This window comes from Solea solea, chromosome 8 (genome assembly GCF_958295425.1).
Source record: "Solea solea chromosome 8, fSolSol10.1, whole genome shotgun sequence".
Taxonomy (NCBI): domain Eukaryota; kingdom Metazoa; phylum Chordata; class Actinopteri; order Pleuronectiformes; family Soleidae; genus Solea; species Solea solea.
In genome coordinates, this window is record NC_081141.1 from 29,474,196 (window position 1) to 29,496,695 (window position 22,500).

Below are 22,500 nucleotides of genomic sequence, written 5' to 3' on the forward strand. Positions count from 1 at the left end.
GCCTGGCTCCTTGGTTAGCTATTATATAAGAACAATAACAAACAGAAGAAAAATCTGCTGACTCACCTACAAAAACGTTAGCATCAGGCTAACATCCTGTCATTTTTATGCTGACTCATTTTGAAAACACCTGCGCAAACGTTAGCATTTGCTTCTGTTTCTGTTCATTTCTGTGTTTGTAGCATTAGCATGCCGTGCTAGTGAAGTGCTACGGTCAAGTGTCTCAAGCCCCGCCCACTGTAACCTGTCACATGACAAAGACACACACACACACACACACGTAGAGCTCACGTGATGAATTTAGTTTTCTAATGAAATGAAATCAGTGGTTTTTCATAATGGTGAGTAAATTGTTTATATTTGCACATATAAATGCTCTGTATATTTCTTTCTTTAGACGTCCAGTAACTGTCAAAAACTTTATAAAGTCACTTCTTGGTCACATCATTTTCTACACTACATACATTTACTGTAAAAGTACCACTTTAAAGTACTTTAGACAAGACTGTGTGTGTGTGTGTGACACGTTGAAACAGGAAGAAGTTTTTTTCTGCATCTCATGGAAACAGAAAAATGAAAACACACCTGAGCTAACGTTGTAAATATTCTCAGATTAACAGTGAGTGTAATAATCCCATCACTCATATAAAGCCTCAATGGCCTAACATCAGATTACGTTTTGGATTTTTTTTAATCCCTCATACACCAGCGTGGTGTTTTAGAGATTATATCTGTGAGATTATATCTGTGAGATTATGACTCGCCTGAGTCAGTGTCGTCATCTAAAAACACGCTGTCATCATACAAATTATTCTGGTTTTAATAATCCCTTAAATCTGGTTTGGTGTCAGTTTAAAGTTTAAAGTTAGATCCAGTTTTATGTCACTAAACATTAAACATGTAAATATACAGGATTATAATCTTCTTCTTTTGTCCCTGACAGGTTAATAAAAAAGAATAATAAGAATAATCAATGTGTCATAAATGTCAACATGAAGTCTTTCATTAATGTGTTAAACAAGCGTCACACACCAATGTTACCATGGAATAATGGGAATGTTACCATGGAATAATGGGAATGTTACCATGGAATTATGGGAATGTTACCATGGAATTATGGGAATGTCTGCACAGACCTGTGTTCATGCTTCACCTCTGAGCTTTGACTTTACTTTACTTTAGTTTAGTTAAGTTTAGTTTAGTTTAGTTTAGTTTAGTTTAGTTTTCTCAGAGGAGGAGGACGGTGCACTTTAGAAAAACAGCACTTATGTCAGAGGCAACAACTGCTAATCTGTGTTAAAAGGCTGTAAAGACGACAGCAGAGAGGAGCAGAGAGGAGCAGAGGGGAGCAGAGGGGAGCAGAGGGGAGCAGAGGGGAGCAGAGAGGAGCAGAGGGGAGCAGAGAGGAACAGAGAGGAGCAGAGGGGAGCAGAGAGGAGCAGAGAGGAGCAGAGGGGAGTTCTGCTGCTCGTCGTCTGCTGTGTTATCAGGATAATTACAGCACAACAGCAGTGACACACACACACACACACACGCGGGAAAACATCGTCGCTTTGAAGACAGATAATTGTTGGAGGATGTAAAGAGAGGAACGTTGTTTCAGGAGCAGGAGGAGGAGCAGGAGGAGGAGGAGGAGCGGGGGTGGGGGTGTTTGTGGGAACAAGGTGAGGCAGCAGAGACAGGTGAGACACGCTGACATGTTCAGACACAGTCAGAGGAAAAAACACAAACCTCTGAGTTCAAAGTAAAAAAAAACTTAACTTTCCTTTGAATTCACTGTAGATTTTCTTTTTTCCTTCATGAGATCAAATAAACGTCACTTTCATTTCATTAAGAAGCAGAAAATGGTTTTATCTTCATCTTTAAATTTTATCTCGTCTTCATCTCATCTTCATCTTTATCTCATCTTCATCATCTTTATCTCATCTCGTCTTCATCTTTATCTCATCTTCATCTCGTCTTCCTCTTCATCTCATCTCTCGTCTTCATCTCGTCTTCATCTTCGTCTTCATCTCGTCTTCATCTCATCTCGTCTTCATCTCGTCCTCATCTCATCTTCATCTCATCTCATCTTCATCTTCGTCTTCGTCTTCGTCTTCATCTCGTCTTCATCTCATCTCATCTTCGTCTTCATCTGGTCTTCATCTCATCTGGTCTTCATCTGGTCTTCATCTTCCTCTCGATGTGATCTCCTCCTGGTCTGAAACATGTTCATGTGTTCATCAGGTAGAACAGAGTGATTAGATTGTGACGCTGAACAAACGTCAGGTTTAATGAGTTCACAATAAACGTTATTGACACGTGTGATAAATATTGAGCCTCGAGTCAGAACTGTGATTCATGACCAGCTGTGAGCTAGAATCACTGATTCTCTCTCGGAGGTTTGGTGTGGTTGACGCGTTGTAAACATGGCTGCCAGTGGAGACGCACGGTTCATAAATAAACTTACAAGTGTCACAGATTGAAATCACATTAAACTCAGAAACACAGTCTGCAGCACTTTAAATGTCTCACGTGATATTTTCCGTAAAACATTCATCTAAACATAAATAAATGTTTGAAATGTCTCTTGAGTGACAGCACGGTGGGGGTTGAGGGTTAGACGCCGGTTTAAATGACGCAGGAGAACAGATTGTGTGGTTTTACATATGAATCAGTGGGAGACTGAAGATGTTTCACTTCTGAATCCTGGTGGAGAAATGGAGTCAGTAAAACTCCCTGAAGCTGATCTTGATGTGTGACTTTAAAGCTGTGAAACTCACTGAAATTAACCTTTTGTGAAGCAGCGAAACATGGCAGTGAAACATGGCAGTGAAGCAGTGAAACATGACAGTGAAGCAGCGAAACATGGCAGTGAAGCAGCGAAACATGGCAGTGAAACATGACAGTGAAGCAGTGAAACATGGCAGTGAAGCTGTGAAACATGGCAGTGAAACATGACAGTGAAGCAGTGAAACATGGCAGTGAAACATGACAGTGAAGCAGTGAAACATGGCAGTGAAGCAGCGAAACATGGCAGTGAAACATGACAGTGAAGCAGTGAAACATGGCAGTGAAGCTGTGAAACATGACAGTGAAGCAGTGAAACATGACAGTGAAGCTGTGAAACATGGCAGTGAAGCTACGAAACATGACAGTGAAGCTGTGAAACATGGCAGTGAAGCTGTGAAACATGGCAGTGAAGCAGCGAAACATGACAGTGAAGCTGTGAAACATGGCAGTGAAGCTGTGAAACATGGCAGTGAAGCAGCGAAACATGACAGTGAAGCTGTGAAACATGACAGTGAAGCAGCGAAACATGACAGTGAAGCTGTGAAACATGGCAGTGAAGCTGTGAAACATGGCAGTGAAGCAGCGAAACATGACAGTGAAGCAGTGAAACATGGCAGTGAAACATGGCAGTGAAGCAGTGAAACATGGCAGTGAAGCAGCGAAAGCAGTGAAACATGACAGTGAAGCAGCGAAACATGGCAGTGAAGCAGCGAAAGCAGTGAAACATGACAGTGAAGCAGCGAAACATGGCAGTGAAGCTGTGAAACATGGCAGCGAAGCAGCGAAACATGACAGCGAAGCTGTGAAACATGGCAGTGAAGCTGTGAAACATGGCAGTGAAGCAGTGAAACATGGCAGTGAAGCAGTGAAACATGGCCATGAAGCAGCGTAACATGGCAATGAAGCAGCGTAACATGGCAGTGAAGCTGTGAAACATGGCAGTGAAGCTGTGAAACATGGCAGTGAAGCAGTGAAACATGGCAGTGAAGCTGTGAACATGGTCGTGAAGCAGCGTAACATGGCAATGAAGCAGCGTAACATGGCAGTGAAGCTGTGAAACATGGCAGTGAAGCAGCGTAACATGGCAATGAAGCAGCGTAACATGGCAGTGAAGCAGTGAAACATGGCAGTGAAGCAGTGAAACATGGCAGTGAAGCTGTGAATCAGTGAGCTGCGGTTACAGTAGGACATGAAAGGCTCTAACAGGATCTGAGCCTACATCAGGAAAAAGCAGCTCAGTAACGCTCGTCGTCTTCTTAACGCTAGCCGTCTTCTTAACGCTCATCGTCTTTTTAACGCTCGTCGTCTTTTTAACGCTCGCCGTCTTCTTAACGCTCGCCGTCTTCTTAACGCTAGCCGTCTTTTTAACGCTCGTCGTCTTCTTAACACTAGCCGTCTTTTTAACGCTAGCCGTCTTTTTAACGCCAGCCGTCTTTTTAACGCTCGTCGTCTTCTTAACACTAGCCGTCTTTTTAACGCTCATCGTCTTTTTAACGCTCGCCGTCTTTTTAACGCTCGCCGTCTTTTTAACGCTCGTCGTCTTTTTAACGCTAGCCGTCTTTTTAACGCTCGTCGTCTTTTTAACGCTCGTCGTCTTTTTAACGCTAGCCGTCTTTTTAGCGCTCGTCGTCTTTTTAACGCTCGTCGTCTTTTTAACGCTCGTCGTCTTTTTAACGCTCGTCGTCTTTTTAACGCCAGCCGTCTTTTTAACGCTCGTCGTCTTTTTAACGCTTGTCGTCTTTTTAACGCCAGCCGTCTTTTTAACGCTAGCCGTCTTTTTAACGCTCGTCGTCTTTTTAACGCTCGTCGTCTTTTTAACGCCAGCCGTCTTTTTAACGCTAGCCGTCTTTTTAACGCTAGCCGTCTTTTTAACGCTCGTCGTCTTTTTAACGCTAGCCGTCTTTTTAACGCTCGTCGTCTTTTTAACGCTAGCCGTATTTTTAACGCTCGTCGTCTTTTTAACGCCAGCCGTCTTTTTAACGCCAGCCGTCTTTTTAACGCTAGCCGTCTTTTTAACGCTCGTCGTCTTTTTAACGCTAGCCGTCTTTTTAACGCTCGTCGTCTTTTTAACGCTAGCCGTCTTTTTAACGCTCGTCGTCTTTTTAACGCTAGCCGTCTTTTTAACGCTCGTCGTCTTTTTAACGTTCGCCGTCTTTTTAACGCTAGTCGTCTTTTTAACGCTCGTCGTCTTTTTAACGCTAGCCGTCTTTTTAACGCTAGCCGTCTTTTTAACGCTCGTCGTCTTTTTAACGCTCGTCGTCTTTTTAACGCTCGCCGTCTTTTTAACGCTCGTCGTCTTTTTAACGCTAGCCGTCTTTTTAACGCTCGTCGTCTTTTTAACGCTCGTCGTCTTTTTAACACTCGTCGTCTTTTTAACGCTAGCCGTCTTTTTAACGCTCGTCGTCTTTTTAACGCTAGCCGTCTTTTTAACGCTAGCCGTCTTTTTAACGCTCGTCGTCTTTTTAACGCTCGTCGTCTTTTTAACGCTCGCCGTCTTTTTAACGCTCGTCGTCTTTTTAACGCTAGCCGTCTTTTTAACGCTCGTCGTCTTTTTAACGCTCGTCGTCTTTTTAACACTCGTCGTCTTTTTAACGCTAGCCGTCTTTTTAACGCTCGTCGTCTTTTTAACGCTAGCCGTCTTTTTAACGCTCGTCGTCTTTTTAACACTCGTCGTCTTTTTAACACTCGTCGTCTTTTTAACGCTCGTCGTCTTTTTAACGCTCGTCGTCTTTTTAACGCTAGCCGTCTTTTTAACGCTCGTCGTCTTTTTAACGCTCGTCGTCTTTTTAACACTCGTCGTCTTTTTAACGCTAGCCGTCTTTTTAGCGCTCGTCACGTTTCCCCCGCGAGGAGCTGAAGCCTCAAGTCATGTGATCAGAGAGAAGAAGACAAATCAGGCCTCAAAGGCCCCCCGGAGGACGAGACGCTAACTGCAGGCTGCACACGTCTTCAGAGCAGCAGGAGGGGGAGGAGGGGGAGGAGGGTGAGGAGGGGGAGGAAGAGGAAAACACTGATGTTTTAATCAGAATGAGTTTATTGACATATGTCATTAAAGATGATATATGTAAGACTGCTGCACAGAGCAGACACACTTTCCATCTGTGTATGAAGTGACCTGAGGCTGAAGATGAAGATGAAGATGAAGATGAAGACCATGGATGGAATCATCACGTAAGATTCTTCTCCTCTAATCCCGGGTTAAAACACGGAGACTTAAACTGACTGTGTGTTTGAACGACCTTTGACCTCTGCTGAGAGCACAAACTCGCCTGAACTCGTTTTATTGCAGCTCAGGCGACGACTCTTTGTCTCTGAGCTTTAACTTTAACTTTAACTTTAACTTTATTTAACTTTAACTTTATTTAACTTTAACTTTAACTTTAACTTTATTTAACTTTAACTTTAACTTTATTTAACTTTAACTTTAACTTTAACTTTATTTAACTTTAACTTTAACTTTAACTTTAACTTTATTTAACTTTAACTTTAACTTTAACTTTAACTTTATTTAACTTTAACTTTATTTAACTTTAACTTTATTTAACTTTAACTTTAACTTTATTTAACTTTAACTTTATTTAACTTTAACTTTAACTTTAACTTTATTTAACTTTAACTTTAACTTTATTTAACTTTAACTTTAACTTTAACTTTATTTAACTTTAACTTTATTTAACTTTAACTTTATTTAACTTTATTTAACTTTAACTTTAACTTTATTTAACTTTAACTTTAACTTTATTTAACTTTAACTTTATTTAACTTTAACTTTAACTTTAACTTTATTTAACTTTAACTTTAACTTTATTTAACTTTAACTTTATTTAACTTTAACTTTAACTTTATTTAACTTTAACTTTAACTTTCACTTTATTTAACTTTAACTTTATTTAACTTTAACTTTATTTAACTTTAACTTTAACTTTAACTTGAACTTTATTTAACTTTAACTTTAACTTTATTTAACTTTAACTTTATTTAACTTTAACTTTATTTAACTTTAACTTTAACTTTATTTAACTTTAACTTTATTTAACTTTAACTTTAACTTTAACTTGAACTTTATTTAACTTTAACTTTAACTTTATTTAACTTTAACTTTAACTTTAACTTTATTTAACTTTAATTAACTTTAACTTTAACTTTAACTTTATTTAACTTTAACTTTTTTAAACTTTAACTTTAACTTTATTTAACTTTAACTTTAACTTTATTTAACTCCTGGTGAGCGAGTGAACCGAGTGACTGAATGAGGACGTTAAACGTGGACACAGTCGTCTCTTTGTCCTCACGTCCAGCCTCTTTTGTCTCCGTGGTGATTATTTCCCGCCGTAAAGAGCGTGAGATTAGCGCGACGACGGCTGCCGGAGAGAAAGAAGTGCATTTTTTAAATTCCTGTGAGTGAGTTGTAGTTGTTGTTGTAGTTGTTGTTGTTGTTGTTGTTGTAGTTGTTGTTGTAGTTGTTGTTGTTGTTGTTGTTGTTGATGAGCGTCTTTCACTAACTTTAACTTCAGTCACTTCATCGTCATCAGACGCTGAAGTGACTGAGTTTACGTCAGAGAGAAAAGAAGTGAAGTTCCATGTTGTTGCTGCTCTGTTGCCGTGGCGACAGCATTGGCAGAGTCAGCTGTTGAGTGTGATCACAGACACGACGACTTTCTAACTTTGATTTCTCTCACAGTGAATCAGTCGTAAATGTTTGTTCAGAATGTGACGTCACATCTGAATTCTGACTGATTTTGACCGTGAGGACGAGGACGAGGACGAGGAGGGACGTGTCCTGTGTCCTTATTTGTGCAACAATGAGAGCAAATCAACTTTAGAAACCCAGTTTCAAACCGATGTTCTGCTGTTAAAGCTGTTTTTATTAGATGAGTCTGTTTGACGCTGTGACTGTGGCTCTGACTGCAGAGTCTCACTTTCTCTGTTTCCTGCTCATCACTCATTACATTACATGTCATTTAGCAGACTTACAATGGATCAAGTACAATTAGCCAGGGGTGGAATCGAACTTGCGACCATGATGTCTTTGGTACACAAGGTAGGGTCTTAACCACTGAGCCACTCCACCCCCACTCACTGCAGAGCTGTGTTGATTCTGAAAGTTAGACGTTAATGTGGGAGTGAAAAATAGACGTGGGACTATTTTCAGCTGCACGGGGTGAAAACGCCGACAGCGAGCCCAGAGGGACGAGAATAGAAGGAAACCAGAGCTGGACGACGACCTGAGCCTCAGCCACAGAACCAGACTTTATCATGTTCACTGGAAATAGAACATCAGCCACAGAGGCTCCTGATACACGCTCCTCCTCCTCCTCCTCCTCCTCCTCCTCCTCCTCCTCCTCCTCCAGCCTCTGAGGCTCAGCCATCATTAATCCAGAGTGTAAACTAGGGATGTAACGATTACCGGTATGACGATAAACCGCGGTAAAATTCCCGACGGTTATCATACCGTTTCAAATTTTAATTATCGTTAAAACCGTGATTGATTACCGCAACTGATTACCGAAAAACTCACAGTGATACTGCTCATTTCCTGGAGAAGCAGCAGCACCTGAACGGCACTCGCTCAAGCGGGCGCGCATGCGCAGTTTGCACTGTCTGTCCAGCGACAACACGGCTGAAGCCACCTGCGCTCCAGAGATTACCCCCCCCCCCCCCGTAAAATCAGAAATCTGGGCATATTTTGTATTTTTAAAGGATGTTGAGAGTAAAATAATTGAAGACAATCAATCCTTGTGCAGAAAATGCAAAAAAAAAATCTCCGCGAACTTCGCGGCGCGAAGCCACTTCCAATATGATGAGCCATCTCCGTGACCACCACACACAACTTTTCAGCGGGTAAGTCAACAAAAACGGGATTTCGGAATAGTGGGAAACGTCATGGTTTGTCTCGCGAAAGCGAGTAGTGTGCAGACGACAGGTACCGTAGCAGACCAAAATGTGTTTGTTTCTGTGTTTTTTTATTTTATTTTTATGCTGTGTACGACCGCTGCTACTTAATTATTATCCGACACAGAGTGAGGACCTGTGTGTGTGTGTGTGTGTCAGTCAGATGATAATTATTAATAATAATAATAATAATAATAATAATAATAATAATAATAATCATATAATATAAAATATCTTTTTTTAAATAAAACTTGGTTAAAAGATTTCAGTGTGTGTGTGTTCAGTACTTTTGGAACATTTTGAACACATCTAACAATACCGTGATAATATTGATAACCGTGATAATTTTGGTCACGATAACCGTGATATGAAATTTTCATATCGTTACATCTCTAGTGTAAACACAGGCACACCTTCCACCATCCCTATCCTTCCTCCTCCTCCTCCTCCTCCTCCACCAGAGCAGAGGTATAGAAGGACATTTATTGCATCTTGTTTAGCTGGAGTTTCATGGTTTTACATCATCCAGAGAAAAGAACTCGGAGAATTAAATTAAATTAAATTAAATTAAATTAAATTAAATTAAATTAAATTAAATTAAATTAAATTAAATATAGAAGTATTTCGAGGTCCTCTGAAAGAAAACTACATGACACTAAACATTAAAGTGAAAAACTGATTTGAACTGTCAGACACCATTAAGATATGAATTAAAAGCATAAGAACTTATATTTATATATTATACATTTTATAATTGCATAACATCTTCAGAATTCTGATGCGTCTCCAAAAACAACTTAAAGTCGAGTTAAAACCTCCTCTTCTGAAGTTAACTCCGCCCACTGCCTGATTAAGAAAAAATGCCAGTGGGGAGGAGCCTCTTGTTTAAAGGGGGAGGAGTCTGGGACAATGAGCCTCATGCTGATGATGTAAGAGTGGACTAAAATAGCCAGTGTTAAAATCTGAATGCAGTAGCTGGTGTTTGACCAGAGAGGGCAGTAGATACAGATTATTCAATACTTTTTATCCCTGGATCAACAAATAATCTCAAGTAGTTAAACATCCGTCATCATCCTCCACCAGAGGGGGCAGTTCAACTTATTCACTGATTTCAGGCTGAAACACTGGTTTTACCTGGTTTTTCTGCTCACAGATGAAAACATGATGTTCACACATGTGAGTTACACACTGGTCCTTTAACTCCTCACACTCCACTTTCTGTTTGCTTACAATTTCACAGTTTGTTGAAAGACACTGAGCTGAAAGCAGAAGCTCAGCTCCTCCTCCTCCTCCTCCTCCTCCTCCTCCTCCTCTTTGTCTCAGGAATGTCATTGTTATTTGTCTGTGTCTCATGTCTCTGTATGTCTGTGTCTCATGTCTCTGTATGTCTGTGTCTCATGTCTCTGTATGTCTGTGTCTCATGTCTCATGTCTCTGTATGTCTGTGTCTCATGTCTCTGTATGTCTGTGTCTCATGTCTCATGTCTCTGTATGTCTGTGTCTCATGTCTCTGTATGTCTGTGTCTCATGTCTCTGTATGTCTGTGTCTCATGTCTCATGTCTCTGTATGTCTGTGTCTCATGTCTCTGTATGTCTGTGTCTCATGTCTCATGTCTCTGTATGTCTGTGTCTCATGTCTCTGTATGTCTGTGTCTCATGTCTCATGTCTCAGCGTTGGTCAAAGAAAAAGCAGATTGTGTTCTTTGTGTTGACGCTGATACAAATCTCTGTAATCTCTGTAATCGCTGTAATCTCTGTCTCTATGTAAAGTTTTTATTTTAGTTTTTTTCATGTGCGTCTGTGGGGCATGAAGCTTTAATCTCATGTTTAATCCAGATGAGGAATATTTGGTGTGAGACGTTTGTGAGCTGCTTCAAACCTTTACCTGATCACATGTTTCCATGTGCTGCCTTCAGAGGGGGAAACAATGACAACATCTTTGTCTCAATCCAATCATCAAGAAATTCACACATGCTCTTTAAAAACAAATTTAAAATATTTCATTTAGCCAAAACTCAGTGACACAAAGTGACCACACGAGGCAGCAGTGGGGTCCCCACAGCTAAAATCACTGATTTTCTCTCTGGGCTTTGGTGTGTGAGAGTGAGTGGTTTATGAACGTCAGTTTCCTGTTGGAAAAGTCTGTCTCACAGTGAGATAAAGACGTGGACGTGATGTGACAGAGGGACACGTAACTAATGGCACACTCGCTGGTAGAGCGCACAGACACACACACTCGCTGGTAGAGCACACAGACAGACACACACACTCGCTGGTAGAGCGCACAGACAGACGCACACACTCGCTGGTAGAGCGCACAGACACACACACTCGCTGGTAGAGCGCACAGACAGACGCACACACTCGCTGGTAGAGCGCACAGACGCACACACTCGCTGGTAGAGCGCACAGACAGACACACACGCTCGCTGGTAGAGCGCACAGACAGACACACACGCTCGCTGGTAGAGCGCACAGACAGACACACACGCTCGCTGGTAGAGCGCACAGACACACACGCTCGCTGGTAGAGCGCACAGACAGACACACACACTCGCTGGTAGAGCGCACAGACACACACGCTCGCTGGTAGAGCGCACAGACAGACACACACACTCGCTGGTAGAGCGCACAGACACACACGCTCGCTGGTAGAGCGCACAGACACACACGCTCGCTGGTAGAGCGCACAGACAGACACACACGCTCGCTGGTAGAGCGCACAGACAGACACACACACTCGCTGGTAGAGCGCACAGACACACACGCTCGCTGGTAGAGCGCACAGACAGACACACACACTCGCTGGTAGAGCGCACAGACACACACGCTCGCTGGTAGAGCGCACAGACAGACACACACGCTCGCTGGTAGAGCGCACAGACAGACGCACACACTCGCTGGTAGAGCGCACAGACACACACGCTCGCTGGTAGAGCGCACAGACAGACGCACACACTCGCTGGTAGAGCGCACAGACACACACACGCTCGCTGGTAGAGCGCACAGACAGACGCACACACATACACAAAGTGTTTGGCAGTTTTCAGCAACATTGGCAGAGCATCAATGGTGCACACTGGTGCCGCTCCTACATAACAGTTGACTTGGTTCAAACTTACTTCGCCCTCATCCTCAGCATTCCAGCGGCGCACTTAAATGACGACGATGGCGGGACGCTTAGTGTGACGTCACTATTGTTTGTAGTTCTATTAATGATCTATTCATTTTGTTTATTAATGGTGGGGGCAATGTTTATTGTGGCACGGTTCATTTGGGAAATATTTTGGCTTTATTTTCATCTGGGTTGTTTGTTATAATAATCATGCTTGTGTTCATTTATTGTGTTTTTGGATAATTGATGTTTGGATGGGAGGGGCAGAAGACCTTCTGTATATAAAGAGTGGACTACCTCCCACTCGAGCAGAGTATATTGGGTTACAGAGGAGGTAACACCTATTTTTGCTCACCACTAAATTCAATTATTGTGATTATTTTGAGACTATAGTTCTTTTGGAAATAGCACTTTGGGACATTTCACCTGTAAATATTTGTTCACGGTATGCATCTTGGCTTGGACAAAGAAACAGAGAAACAATATCAGTCGACTACGCCATCATCTTTGGGTCTATTAAGGAGTTGCAGCAGAACCCAGTGACACGTGTTCTTAGTCGAGTCTTCAGTGTCTCTCTAAAAACCACATTAACTAACATAAAAGTGTCTCTTGTTTGGTCTCCTCCACCTGTGCTGCTCTATGCTCATCATAGAGGAATCATTCTCAGGTGGATGTGGTGATTTGATCAGCAGCAGCAGCAGCAGCAGCAGCAACAGCAGCAGCAGCAGCAGCAGCGTGAGAAAGCGTGAAAAGTTTCCTCAGACTCTGCGTTTGTTGTGTGAACAGTTCAGGACATGTACGAGGACATAAAGACAGAACAGCAGCAGGGACTTAGTGTCCGTGCAACATCTGGATCTGTGTGAACAGTTAACGTCGTCTCCACTGTAATTTGTGAGCGAACGAGGAGAGGAGAGGAGAGGAGAGGAGAGGAGGTGCAGCCTGGGAACAAACAGGGCTTGTGCTTGTCTGTTATTAGTCTGTGGACTCGTTAACCTGTGTGGACTCTGTGAGGAGGGACGTACAGATCAGTGTGTCCTGACTCTCAGACCTTTATTTTCCTCATTTACAAAACTGCTGTTAGAAACCATTTTCACATCGAGTTCAGCAGAGTCGCCCCCTGGTGGCTTTTCATCATATTCTTTTTCTTGGTTCCGTATGACTGGTCTGTTGTGGATCGTTAGTGCTTGAAAGTGAAAAGGTATGAAAAAGTATGAATGGATGAAGCTCGTGAAGGTCATGGAGACGTGAGATCGTCGCTCTTTCCTTGAATGAGCTGCGATCAATGCTGGAGGGTTATTGATCCAGCTGATAATAGTCTGAAGGAGACGAGAGACGCAGCAGCAGCAGAAACGGAAACAGCAGCAGCAGCAGCAGTTTTTCTGTTGTCTTTATTGGTTGAGGAGAATCCTCTCAGTTGTTTCTGCACACGTGATTTTCCTAAATGAATAAAAAGAGATAAAGAGAATGTGAATCATCATCATCTCTGAAATCTCTCCATTAAACTTGTGTCTAATGTGTTTTTTAGTCGTTTTCTTCTGCCTGCTGTTTTATTTCCTCTCATCTGTCTGAGATAGTTAATGAAACCCTGACTTTATTCAGCTTCTTCTTCTTCTTTGTTTCACTGACTCATGTAAAGTTCACCCTGAACCAGCTTCATCCTGATTAGCATGAGTGTGGCACGAGTGTGTGCTTGTTCACGGCTTTGGCCTCCACTCGTGCTCTAATGAAGGATTAGTGGTGTGTGAGTGTGTGTGAGTGTGAGAGGAAGCAGAAAACCACAGAAAACCACAGAAAACCACAGAAAACAGCTGAAAACAACTGAAAACAGCAGAAAACGACAGAAAACAACTGAAAAAAGGTGAAAACAGCAGAAAACAACTGAAAACAACTGAAAACAGCAGAAAACGACAGAAAACAACTGAAAAAAGGTGAAAACAGCAGAAAACAACTGAAAACAGCAGAAAACGACAGAAAACAACTGAAAAAAGGTGAAAACAGCAGAAAACAGCAGAAAACAACTGAAAACAGCAGACAACTGAAAACGAGAGAAAACAGAAGAAAACAACTAAAAAACAGCAGAAAACAACTGAAAACAGCAGAAAACAACTTAAAAAAGCAGAAAACGGCAGAAAACAGCAGAAAACGACAGAAAACAGCAGAAAACTAAAACAACAGAAAACAGAAGAAAACGACTGAAAACAGCAGAAAACGACAGAAAACAACAGAAAACGACTGAAAACTACTGAAAACAGCAGAAAACGACTGAAAACAGTAGAAAATGACAGAAAACAGCTGAAAACAACTGAAAACAGCAGAAAACGACAGAAAACAACTGAAAAAAGGTGAAAACAGCAGAAAACAACTGAAAACAACTGAAAACAGCAGAAAACGACAGAAAACAACTGAAAAAAGGTGAAAACAGCAGAAAACAACTGAAAACAGTAGAAAATGACAGAAAACAGCTGAAAACAACTGAAAACAGCAGAAAACGACAGAAAACAACTGAAAAAAGGTGAAAACAGCAGAAAACAACTGAAAACAACTGAAAACAGCAGAAAACGACAGAAAACAACTGAAAAAAGGTGAAAACAGCAGAAAACAACTGAAAACAGCAGAAAACGACAGAAAACAACTGAAAAAAGGTGAAAACAGCAGAAAACAGCAGAAAACAACTGAAAACAGCAGACAACTGAAAACGAGAGAAAACAGAAGAAAACAACTAAAAAACAGCAGAAAACAACTGAAAACAGCAGAAAACAACTTAAAAAAGCAGAAAACGGCAGAAAACAGCAGAAAACGACAGAAAACAGCAGAAAACTAAAACAACAGAAAACAGAAGAAAACGACTGAAAACAGCAGAAAACGACAGAAAACAACAGAAAACGACTGAAAACTACTGAAAACAGCAGAAAACGACTGAAAACAGCAGAAAATGACAGAAAACAACTGAAAACAACTAAAAACAGGAGAAAACGACAGAAAACAACTGAAAACTGCAGAAAATGACAGAAAACAACATAAAACTGCAGAAAACGACAGAAAACAACAGAAAACGACTGAAAACAGCAGAAAACAACTGAAAACAGCAGAAAACGACAGAAAACGATAGACAACGACAGAAAACAACAGAAAACAACAGTGGGATCAGCTCATGGTTTTGTGTCAACGTCTGATGAAGGTTCACCATTTCTGCTGTCAAACATCAGCGATTTAAACCCCGCCCATATTAACACACTGACCTCTGTGACCTCTGTGACCTCTGTGCTCACACAGTTCAAATACAAAAGGCTGCTTGAATGGAACAGGTGAAAACAGAGCAGCTTTGGCGTTTATTGAGTGCAGCGATCGACAAAGAAAGAAGAGGAGGAGGAGGAGGAGGAGGAAGGGGCAGCACACTTTGATTTAGGTTTCATTCACACAGAAACACAACTTTCCCTCAACAATCTTCTCTCTTTGTTTTGTTTGTTGTTGTTGTTTCTTCCACCTGAACAAGTGTAAAGGCTGCAGTACACATGCCAAGCCTGTATGTGGCGCTGTTACAGTGCTGCTGCAGAAACAAGTGGAGAAGAAGACGTGGAGCACGTGTGCTGTGTGTGCTGTGTACACAACGAATATACACGACAATGAATCAGTGACGTGAAAACGATCAAACCAAGGCAAGACAAAGACAACGAAAGGGGCGTGGCTATGACGTCATCGTTTTCACAGAGTACATTTCCCGTTTTGTTTTGAGTTTTTTGTTCTCTTAGTAAAATGAGAGGGTGAACAGGAAACAGACGCGGATTCTCTGCTCTGTAATTACTGCAGCTCTGGATCCGCTCTGGAGGACAGGAAGTTACACTGTGATGACTTTGTCCTCAGCCTGAGGCTGAAGACAACAGTGCTGTGAGTGTGAGGACAACAGGACGTTAATGGACGGACGCTGAGGCTGAAGACAACAGTGCTGAGAGTGTGAAGTTAATGGATGGACGCTGAGGCTGAAGACAACAGTGCTGTGAGTGTGAGGACAACAGGACGTTAATGGACGGACGCTGAGGCTGAAGGGGGAATAACATCAGAAGAAACAAAGAACAGACTTTATACTGAAAGACAAAGAGAGACAGACACAGACACACAGAGAGACACGGACACGAGTGAAACCAACAAGGAATCACTTAAAAGACAAGGACAGGAAGTAAAGAAGACACAAGGAAATAAAAAAGTAACAAACCCAGGCTGAGAAATGTTCTGTCAAAGTTCAAACACGATTCACACAAACAGAAAACTTCAGTGAGAATGAAGAACAAGAGCAACAGTGAAAGTCAGACATTTACAGACGGATTTACAGCGTCACCAAGGAGACGTCTTTTAGAGGACACCAGTCAGAAATATGATCCACAAGACGAGGAAATGACGAGTGGACTTCATTTATCACCAGAGCTTTAAATCACACTTTATCATCCTAAACATCTGTCCTTACCTCCTTACCTCAGGAAGGATCCTAAACATCTGTCCTTACCTCCTTACCTCAGGAAGGATCCTAAACATCTGTCCTTACCTCCTTACCTCAGGAAGGATCCTAAACATCTGTCCTTACCTCCTTACCTCAGGAAGGATCCTAAACATCTGTCCTTACCTCCTTACCTCAGGAAGGATCCTAAACATCTGTCCTTACCTCCTTACCTCAGGAAGGATCCTAAACATCTGTCCTTACCTCCTTACCTCAGGAAGGATCCTAAACATCTGTCCTTACCTCCTTATCTCAGGAAGGATCCTAAACATCTGTCCTTACCTCCTTACCTCAGGAAGGATCCTAAACATCTGTCCTTACCTCCTTACCTCAGGAAGGATCCTAAACATCTGTCCTTACCTCCTTACCTCAGGAAGGATCCTAAACATCTGTCCTTACCTCCTTACCTCAGGAAGGATCCTAAACATCTGTCCTTACCTCCTTATCTCAGGAAGGATCCTAAACATCTGTCCTTACCTCCTTACCTCAGGAAGGATCCTAAACATCTGTCCTTACCTCCTTACCTCAGGAAGGATCCTAAACATCTGTCCTTACCTCCTTACATCAGGAAGGATCCTAAACATCTGTCCTTACCTCCTTACCTCAGGAAGGATCCTAAACATCTGTCCTTACCTCCTTATCTCAGGAAGGATCCTAAACATCTGTCCTTACCTCCTTATCTCAGGAAGGATCCTAAACATCTGTCCTTACCTCCTTACCTCAGGAAGGATCCTAAACATCTGTCCTTACCTCCTTACCTCAGGAAGGATCCTAAACATCTGTCCTGTATGATTCAAATATCTTTCCTTTCAGATTGAGGTCCCCACAACATGGGTAATACCTGGAAAGCACACACACACACACACACTTGTTTTAATGACTTTGTGAGGACACGTCATTCCCTGGACCCTTTACCTTCCTTTAACCCTTACCTTAACCCTTACCTTAACCCTTACCTTAACCTAAAACCGTCTTAACCCTGAAAAACCGTGTTCAAAAGTTGACACCAAAGATAGGTTTGTGTTTTTTGGGACCACACACATACACACACACACACACATACACACACACACACACTAATATGATTCAGTGTTGATTGATGTGTGAAGCTGCTTCTTTGTAACAAGTCTTTGAACTTGTACTGATCAACAGAAGGAATTTACTTTGTTGTTCATGCCAACGTTTTAGACACACACACACACACACACACACACACACACGCACACACACACACACACACAGGCACACACACACACACAGACAGACAGACGCACACACACGCACACAAGCCCACACACACACACAGACAGACAGACACGCACACAGGCACACACAGAGACACACACAGACACACACACACACACACACACACACACACACACACACACAGAGACACACACACACACACACACATACAGTGTGAGGATGAAGTCAGAAACATTAAAGCAGAATCAGTGATGATTTCCTGACTCACTGCAGAGGAAGCTCCAGCTTTAATGAACACATTATCACACACTGATGATGTCACATGCTGATGACATCACACACTCTCTTGTTCCTGTAGCTGTCATGGTTGTTTTGTAAAACAATATTAAATGTATAACACTCAACATGAAATGATTGACACACTGCGACATTATCATGAATCTTGTGATGTCATGATGTCCTCAGAGTGTGAGGGTCGCTGTTTGTTTTCATCTGGATTTCTCCTCACACACACATTAATAAATGATATTTGAACATGAATTAATACATAACAAGTATTTTAACAGCAGATCAATGTTTTTACGTCAGTGTTTCACACATGTGCTCTCACTCCTTCATCTCCACAGCAGGTGGTCTCCTGCATCTCCTCTCTCCTCTCTCCTCTCTCCTCCTCCTGATCGTGTTCAGTGTGTTCAGTGTGTTGAGTGTGTTGATCGTGTTCAGTGTGTTGAGTGTGTTGATGTGATCGTGTTCAGTGTGTTGACTGTGTTCAGTGTGTTGATGTGATCATGTTCAGTGTGTTGATCGTGTTCAGTGTGTTGACCATGTTCAGTGTGTTGATCGTGTTCAGTGTGTTGACCATGTTCAGTGTGTTGATGTGATTGTGTTCAGTGTGTTGATGTGATCGTGTTCAGTGTGTTGATGTGATTGTGTTCAGTGTGTTGATCGTGTTCAGTGTGTTGATGTGATCGTGTTCAGTGTGTTGATGTGATCGTGTTCAGTGTGTTGATGTGATCGTGTTCAGTGTGTTGATCGTGTTCAGTGTGTTGATGTGATCATGTTCAGTGTGTTGATCGTGTTCAGTGTGTTGATTGTGTTCAGTGTGTTGATGTGATTGTGTTCAGTGTGTTAATTGTGTTCAGTGTGTTGATGTGATTGTGTTCAGTGTGTTGATTGTGTTCAGTGTGTTGATGTGATTGTGTTCAGTGTGTTGATGTGATTGTGTTCAGTGTGTTGATGTGATTGTGTTCAGTGTGTTGATGTGATCATGTTCAGTGTGTTGATTGTGTTCAGTGTGTTGATGTGATTGTGTTCAGTGTGTTGATGTGATTGTGTTCAGTGTGTTGATCGTGTTCAGTGTGTTGATGTGATTGTGTTCAGTGTGTTGATGTGATCGTGTTCAGTGTGTTGATGTGATCGTGTTCAGTGTGTTGATGTGATTGTGTTCAGTGTGTTGATGTGATTGTGTTCAGTGTGTTGATGTGATCGTGTTCAGTGTGTTGATCGTGTTCAGTGTGTTGATGTGATCATGTTCAGTGTGTTGATCGTGTTCAGTGTGTTGATCGTGTTCAGTGTGTTGATGTGATTGTGTTCAGTGTGTTGATTGTGTTCAGTGTGTTGATGTGATTGTGTTCAGTGTGTTGATGTGATTGTGTTCAGTGTGTTGATGTGATCATGTTCAGTGTGTTGATTGTGTTCAGTGTGTTGATGTGATTGTGTTCAGTGTGTTGATGTGATTGTGTTCAGTGTGTTGATCGTGTTCAGTGTGTTGATGTGATCGTGTTCAGTGTGTTGATGTGATCGTGTTCAGTGTGTTGATGTGATTGTGTTCAGTGTGTTGATGTGATCATGTTCAGTGTGTTGATCGTGTTCAGTGTGTTGATCGTGTTCAGTGTGTTGATGTGATCGTGTTCAGTGTGTTGATGTGATCATGTTCAGTGTGTTGATGTGATCGTGTTCAGTGTGTTGATCGTGTTCAGTGTGTTGATGTGATCGTGTTCAGTGTGTTGATGTGATCGTGTTCAGTGTGTTGATGTGATCGTTGATCGTGTTCAGTGTATTGATGTGATCGTGTTCAGTGTGTTGATGTGATCGTTGATCGTGTTCAGTGTGTTGATGTGATCGTGTTCAGTGTGTTGATGTGATTGTGTTCAGTGTGTTGATGTGATTGTGTTCAGTGTGTTGATGTGATTGTGTTCAGTGTGTTGATGTGATCATGTTCAGTGTGTTGATTGTGTTCAGTGTGTTGATGTGATTGTGTTCAGTGTGTTGATGTGATTGTGTTCAGTGTGTTGATCGTGTTCAGTGTGTTGATGTGATCGTGTTCAGTGTGTTGATGTGATCGTGTTCAGTGTGTTGATGTGATTGTGTTCAGTGTGTTGATGTGATCATGTTCAGTGTGTTGATCGTGTTCAGTGTGTTGATCGTGTTCAGTGTGTTGATGTGATCGTGTTCAGTGTGTTGATGTGATCATGTTCAGTGTGTTGATGTGATCGTGTTCAGTGTGTTGATCGTGTTCAGTGTGTTGATGTGATCGTGTTCAGTGTGTTGATGTGATCGTGTTCAGTGTGTTGATGTGATCGTTGATCGTGTTCAGTGTATTGATGTGATCGTGTTCAGTGTGTTGATGTGATCGTTGATCGTGTTCAGTGTGTTGATGTGATCGTGTTCAGTGTGTTGATGTGATCGTGTTCAGTGTGTTGATGTGATCGTTGATCGTGTTCAGTGTGTTGATGTGATCGTTGATCGTGTTCAGTGTGTTGATGTGATCGTGTTCAGTGTGTTGATGTGATCGTTGATCGTGTTCAGTGTGTTGATGTGATTGTGTTCAGTGTGTTGATCGTGTTCAGTGTGTTGATGTGATTGTGTTCAGTGTGTTGATCGTGTTCAGTGTGTTGATGTGATCATGTTCAGTGTGTTGATTGTGTTCAGTGTGTTGATGTGATTGTGTTCAGTGTGTTGACTGTGTTCAGTGTGTTGATGTGATTGTGTTCAGTGTGTTGACTGTGTTCAGTGTGTTGATGTGATCGTGTTCAGTGTGTTGATTGTGTTCAGTGTGTTGATGTGATTGTGTTCAGAGTGTTGATGTGATCGTATTCAGTGTGTTGATGTGATCGTGTTCAGTGTGTTGATGTGATCGTGTTCAGTGTGTTGATGTGATCATGTTCAGTGTGTTGATCGTGTTCAGTGTGTTGATGTGATTGTGTTGATTGTGTTCAGTGTGTTGATGTGATTGTGTTCAGTGTGTTGATGTGATCATGTATCAGCAGCAGCAGCAGGTTGTGTTTCAACAACAGCGACAGCAGCAACAGCAGCAGCAGCAGCAGGTTGTGCTTCAACAGCAGCAGCAGCAGCAGCAGGTTGTGCTTCAACAACAGCAACAGCAGCAGCAGCAGCAGCAGGTTGTGCTTCAACAGCAGCAGCAGCAGCAGGTTGATGTCTGGCAGTGATGCCCACAGTTTTGAGGACTTTGTAAACTTGTGTTTGATGTTTCATGCGACACTTGAAATCAGAGCCGAGTCAGACAGACGCAGCAGAGCGAGGTCAGTGTCTGCTCTTGAGGAAATAGATAAAAATCCCTGAAGGTTGAGTTTGTCATTCTCCTCATTTCCACCAAGAGCTCGGTTCAGCTTAAAAACCTTGTGTCTCCACCGTCCACCAGAGGCGCTGTAGAGCAGCAGCAACAGTGGCTGAAGTTCTGTGGTTCTGTTAACAACAATAATAACAAATAAGTGAAGGCCACTTCATAAACCACTCACTCTCACACACCAAACATCAGAGAGAAATCAGGAGCTGCTGGTCCTCTGCTGCCTCGTGTGGTCACTTTGTGTCACTGATTTAAGTCATAATAAAGGATTTTAAATGCCAAATTGACAAAATAAGACATTTGAACTCAGTGATGGAGGCTCCTGTGTGTGTGTGTGTGTGTGGGAGAGGGAGTGGTTTATGAACTTCAGTTTCCTGTTGGAAAAGTCCGACTCGCAGTGAGATGACGTTGATATCTTAGACTTAAATTGACGAAGATTTTAGTATCTGAGTGTTTTGTGAAGTGGTTAAAATCTGTTATTCAGTAACCTGAACGTCACATTGACAGAGGCTTCATCACTGTCCTCCTCCTCCTCCTCCTCCTCCTCCTCCCTGTGAACCTTGAGGCCTGAGACACATTCTGCCGTCTCCTGTCAGGTTTAACCTTTGGCGTGGAGATGATTTGTGCCGTCACGCTCGGCCGCTCCCTCCCACTCTCTCCCTCCGTCTCTTCTCCTCCCACGCTGAGGTCGCCGTGGTGATGTTGTTTCAGCCTCCTCAGAAAACATTAGAGGTGCTGAAGGCGTCTCAGAAAACAACAGGTGTATATATTCACCGTCTGACAACAGGAGATGATGCGTGTGGTTGACTCTGGTCGGCCTCAGGAGACTTTTATTTATCTGTTTGTCTGAACGTGTCCTTCAGCGCCATCTGTAGAAGAAATGAAATATCTGATCTGAGCAAACGTGCAAAATGACAATAATGACGTATCAGCAGGAAATGAGACCTGCTCGTTATGTTTCAAACAATCCTGCGAGTGACGTCATCTGTTAAATGAAACGCTCAACAGGTGGCGCTCTTCTCTCATTAAAACATGTCTCTGTGATTCCTTTCAGAAACCGAGACTTTTATTTTGAAAGCTTGTTTGAGTCACACTGGACGAACAGAAACTGAGACTTTTATTTTGAAAGCTTGTTTGAGTCACACTGTGGACGAACAGAAACTGAGACTTTTATTTTGAAAGCTTGTTTGAGTCACACTGTGGACGAACAGAAACTGAGACTTTTATTTTGAAAGCTTGTTTGAGTCACACTGTGGACGAACAGAAACTGAGACTTTTATTTTGAAAGCTTGTTTGAGTCACACTGTGGACGAACAGAAACTGAGACTTTTATTTTGAAAGCTTGTTTGAGTCACACTGTGGACGAACAGAAACTGAGACTTTTATTTTGAAAGTTGGTTGTAAATCCTTTCATGACAGAATACAATACTTATTTTTCTGC

The 22,500-nt window shown here is 42.1% G+C and overlaps 1 protein-coding gene across 1 annotated transcript in view; it reads left to right on the forward strand.

Annotated features, from left to right (window-relative positions):
* Nucleotides 1-22,500, forward strand: part of LOC131463858 (collagen alpha-1(III) chain-like) — a 44,396-nt gene that overhangs the window by 2,142 nt on the left and 19,754 nt on the right. The gene's annotated exons all lie outside the window — the stretch shown is intronic.